Genomic DNA, 5,783 nt, shown 5'->3' on the forward strand with positions numbered 1-5,783 from the left:
TTTACAAAAAACTTCCCTATACAGGTTACAGGTAGGTAGCCGTGTTGGTCTGACGTAGTCGAAATAAATTTTTTTAAAAAAATTCCTTCCAGTAGCACCTTAGAGACCAACTAAGTTTGTCATTGGTATGACCTTCAGACAGCTCAGGAGTTGGCTAACTCCTGCATTTCTCCAGTGAAAATAAGGACATCCTAAGGAAACGCGGGACGTTCCGGGATCAAATCAGAAACCGGGACGGCTTCTCTAAATCAGGGACGTCCCTGGAAAATAGAGGCACTTGGAGTGTCTGCGAAGTTAATAGCGGGGTGAGAGAGCTGAAAAAAATTCACATCTGGAAACCGATGTGCCCCTCTGGTCAGAGTCTGTCAGCGGTTCCTGGCTGGTTGCCAAGGAAGTATAAAGACAAGGAAATGTTTCTTACAGTCCTTTTTTATTTCAGTCTTTACAGAGAGAGCCTCTTGGATAATGGCACTGTCCTGAGTGAATCTCCTCCCCCCCATCTTTCTCACTTCCTCATTTGTCACTTCTATGGGCGCTGCTACATGCCCCTCCATCTTTGAGTTCTTTGCTCTCCTACTTTTAATGCTCGCCAGGTTCTGGGAGATGGAGGGTCTGGAATGCTTTCTAATGACAATGTATCAGCCAGGTGTTGTTCTGGTTCTCCCATGATTTCCCAACTTCCCCCCTCAGCTGCCTCCGAGCTGTGACCTCCCTCGACCCCCTGTTGTAAATCTATACTGTTTTCCTCTTCCTCCTCCCTGGAAGTGTCAGGATGGGGAGGCGGTCTCCACCATTCCTCCCCTGGAGGCTTAGTTTGGTCAGAATTGAGTATACTGTACACTCCCTGAGTTAACGCTAAATACATTACTTCTGGTAAATGAGCCACCATAGCTGCTAGAGGGTCATGAGCTTTTTAGACTTGTGCTGTGGTCCATGGGGTCACGAAGAGTCGGACACGACTAAACGACCAAACAACAACAAACAACCCATGTACTGGGACGTGGGTGGCGCTGTGGTCTAAAGCTTGCCTAGAGCTTGCTGATTGGAAGGTTGGCAGTTCGAATCCCTGTGACGGGGTAAGCTCCCGTTGCTCCATCCCAGCTCCTGCCAACCTAGCAGTTTGAAAGCACATCAAATTGCAAGTAGATAATAGGTACCGCTCTGGTGGGAAGGTAAATGGCATTTCTGTGCACTGCTCTGGTTCGCCAGAAACGGCTTAGTCATGCTGGCCACATGACCCGGAAGCTGTCTGTGGACAAACGCTGGCTCCTTGGCCAGTAAAGTGAGATGAGCGCAGCAACCCCAGAGTTGTTTGCGACTGGACTTAACTGTCAGGGGTCCTTTACTTTTACCTTCCCCCCTCCCATGTACTACCTGAAACCAAAGAGGCACATTAGTTGCCAGATGTGAAATATTTGTTGTTGTTGTTGTTGTTGTTTAGTCATTTAGTCGTGTCCGACTCTTCGTGACCCCATGGACCATAGCACGCCAGGCACTCCTGTCTTGCACTGCCTCCCGCAGTTTGGTCAAACTTAAGTTCGTAGCTTCGAGAACACTGTCCAACCATCTCGTCCTTTGTCGTCCCCTTCTCCTAGTGCCCTCAATCTTTCCCAACATCAGGGTCTTTTCCAAGGATTCTTCTCTTCTCATGAGGTGGCCAAAGTAGTGGAGCCTCAGCTTCAGGATCTGTCCTTCCAGTGAGCACTCAGGGCTGATTTCCTTCAGAATGGATAGGTTTGATCTTCTTGCAGTCCATGGGACTCTCAAGAGTCTCCTCCAGCACCATAATTCAAATGTGAAATATACTGGCATTATTTTCGGCTCTCCTACCCCGCTATAAGGGTTGTTTGCTTACAAAGTTGCCTGGTCAACTTGATCCACACATGTTTTAATTGGACATTCCAGCAAGAGAAGAGCTTATGAGGATAAGGGTGCCTGAGGACAACTCTTCAAGCATTACATAACATGAACAAATTTCTATACTGAACCAGATAATTATGAACTTCTGTGACATTTCTAGAAATAGAAGATGTCTTGTTTTTATTCCTCGTCCTGCTTCAGAGAATCCTTAGAGCATGTTAGGCGGAGATGTGGAGTGGAGTTTGGAGAAACTGCCTTTGCTCCCAAGGGTTTCTGATCCAGCAAGATGGGGGGTTGTTATTGCTTTCCCTTTCTGGAACAGAGCGGATTGTACAAACTTTTCTGGCATTTCTGCCTCAAAGGGGTTTCCCAACAAAATCCAGTAGGCCAGAACTAGATGGTTCTATCCATCCCTATCAATTTCTGGCTGTGGTACCCGTGTTTCTCATATTATAAGACACGTCTTATATTTATTTTTTCCTGAAAAAAACCCACCATGGCTTATTTTCAAGGTATGTCTTATTTTTTAATTAAGTACCGGAATCGGTATCTGTGCAGACCACAGACCTGCTCCCACCGGGTCTTCGCGCGCGGCAGGCAAAGGCTGCAGCCAGGTCCTGGGGCTGCGCGCGCAGCAGGCAAAGGCTGCAGCCGGGTCCCGGGTGTGCGTGCGCGGTGCGCAAAGGCTGCAGCCGGGTATTGGGGCTGCGCGCGCTGCACGCTGAGGCTACAGCCGGGTCCCAGGTGTCCGCGCACGGTGCGCAAAGGCTGCAGCCGGGTCCCGGGGGTTAACGCGGCAGCAGCAACCCTTCTTTGCCACAGACCTGCTCCCACCACCCGGTACGGCTTATTTTCGAGGTATGCCTTATATTTTTCCACCTCAGGAAAATCCTGCCATGCCTTATTTTGTAGGGATGCCTTAAAATATGAGAAACACGGTAGGCCAGAAGGGCTGATCTGATGCATATGTTGTTGCAGTATTGCTCTCATATTGATATCTTCAGGATTCAAAGAGAGAAAAATAGCATTAATACATGGAATTCTAATATCAGTGGATTTTGTGACAGTTGCCTTAGGGTATTTGAGGAGCTTGAGCAGGCATAGTCAGACTCTGGCCCTCCAGATGTTTTGAGACTACAATTCCCATCATCCCTGACCACTGGGTCCTGTTTATCAACCATCCCTCCACAGAGAATAGGACTGTATAACAATCTCGGCGCTGTAATCACATATTGAAATAATCTTCCATAGTCGTTTTCCAATTCTGCATCCATTAATCCTGAAAGAAAAAAATTTCTGGCTTCAATCAGGTTTTAACCTTTTCCTCAACCGTCCTTCATAAGGGAATGATTTGGGATGAAGAGCTGGCAAGTGGGAGCAATGTTGCATAACCCTTTCCCTGGCTGGAGATCTTTAACTCTTACGGAAAAACAGCTGAGAGCAGGTTAACTTAGCTGTTAAGCACCCTCCTCTTTCTCCACTGCAAATTGCCTTATTGTGTGTGTGGGGGTTAATTCCTTCTATCCTAAAGCTTTACTGTACAACTAGGGAAGCTGTTTTCAAAGCCTTATTGCTGCATGGGGAGTTGGTGAGACGAGAAGTGGGAGAATGGAAAGGGAAAGAGAGAAGAGGGGAAATTTGGGGTGGCTGAGAGGAACCTCTTCCACTGCTTCTGATTTACCAGAAAAGGAAACTTTACATATCGCATCTGCTGGGATAGCTCAGTTGGTAAAGATTGAGACTCTTAACCTCAGGGTTGTGGGTTCGAGCCCCACAATGGGCAAAATATTCCTGCATTTCAGGGGGGGGCTGGACTAGATGACCCTTGTGTTCCCTTCGAACTGTACAGTTCTATGATTGTACCCCATTGAGAGCTAATGTGTTAACTGGATTTAAGTGCTTTGGGTAAAAAATCCCCAAAGTGAAAATATTTCAGAGACCCCCTATTTAAGTAAATTAGCAATCCTTCTATTTTACATTTATATAGCCCTCTAATGTTGAATTACAATGGCATCCCTAGGGAAATGAACAGTATGTAAATCAATACTCCTGATTAATGTCATGAAAATGGACGTGAAAAGATGTCATGGGAGTGGGAATATCCCAAGCGAGAAGTGTCCCCACTGCTCCCACACGGCTGAATTAGAGCCTTTGGTGTCCATTAACTGACCTGACTAATGCTGAGCTATAATAAAACATCTGGGAAATAATTTGAAAAACCCTATTAATGGCCCCATTAATGTAAGTGAATTGAAGCTGCAGTTGTAAGTGCTGAGAAGGCTTTCCAAAAGTTTTCAAACACGCCAAGTGATAACTGTAGTGGGTTCTTTAGAGTTACAATGGAAATGTGTTTACGAAGGTCAAAACTTGTCTCCAAAAAGCTCCCCTTTAACTCCTGTCCCACCAACCATTTCATAATGTAGATAAATATTATCAATTTATAACTTGGGGCTGAAGGGTTTATTTAATATTAACTGACTACATGCAGTGGTTCCCCCCCTAAAAAAATGTTTAGGGGTACTCTCATTTTGACTCAAGATTTGACTAATTTATAGTTAAATTAGGGAAAAACAAATACAGTAAACGGACAAAAGTACAAAGATTCACAAAATGTTTAGGGTATGCGTACCCCTGTGTCCCCCCAGAAAAAAGCACTGACTACATGTATTAACTACCCTACATATTGGCACAAGATTAAATTGAGGACGACTTAAAGAACAACTTGAAGATATCTTCAGTGCTTAAATGTACAACAAATGTTGCATTTTGGCTGTCTACCTGCCCCCCCCCCAAAAAAAAACTGATATGGGAAAAATGTTAAAGCCTTACTGTTCTTTCTAGTAGCAGCAGAGGTTTCGAACCAATAATATACACTTGGGTTAAAATGCAAATACTGGTACACTAGATGGATTAAAGCATGGGAAAATGATATAGAAACAATACTTAAAAATGAACAATGGGAGTCAATTTGCAACTAAAGATCAATTAAATCAGTATCAGCAAAAAAGAAAAGGAAAAGGAAAACACTAATTCATGGGTGGTATTTAACTCCAAGGAAACTAGGTTTAATATGCAACTTGGCTAGGCCATATAGATGAAGATAAAATTGTTCAGATGCTGAGATGTATATTCAAATGGGCAGATATTGCCACATGGTGCAAACCTTTTTAGAGGTACCCTACTTACAGAATGTGACTAAACATTAGGAAGAACTTTCTGACGGTAAGAGTCATTTGACAGTGGAATGGAAAGTGATGGACTTGCCTTCATTGGAGGTTTTTGAACAGAGGTCAGGTGGTCATCTGTTGGGGAGATGACCCTTTGGGATTCCTCCCAACTCTGTGAGTCTATGATTCAATGTTAGAACTGTGGTTTCTGGCAGAGTGGAAAGCATATTAGGAGTTTTTGGATGGTTCTCAAGTAAACTTTGAAGGGTGTTTGGAAGATGGTTGGTATTTATGAGCTTCCAAAGGGAAAAGGTTCACCTGCTTTATGAGAGTTGGCACATGCATATTCGTCATTCAGTGTGCCTTTTCTCATTTCCTCCCGAGGAATTCTAGTTTGGTTTCACCCGACCTGCAGCCACTTGTAGCACCAACCACTGTAGAGAGCTGCTTGCAGCTTCAACCACTCTGCACAAATGGAGGCTAATAATGGGAGATGCCCTGAGCTATCACAGGTCTTAAAAAGCAGAGACATCACCTTGCCGACAAAGGTCCGTATAGTTAAAGCTATGGTTTTCCCAGTAGTGATGCATGGAAGTGAGAGCTGGACCATAAAGAAGGCTGATCGCCGAAGAATTGATGCTTTTGAATTATGGTGCTGGAGGAGACTCTTGAGAGTCCCATGGACTGCAAGAAGATCAAACCTATCCATTCTGAAGGAAATCAGCCCTGAGTGCTCACTGGAAGGACAGATTGTGA

This window comes from Zootoca vivipara, chromosome 5 (assembly GCF_963506605.1).
Source record: "Zootoca vivipara chromosome 5, rZooViv1.1, whole genome shotgun sequence".
Classification (NCBI taxonomy): Eukaryota; Metazoa; Chordata; class Lepidosauria; order Squamata; family Lacertidae; genus Zootoca; species Zootoca vivipara.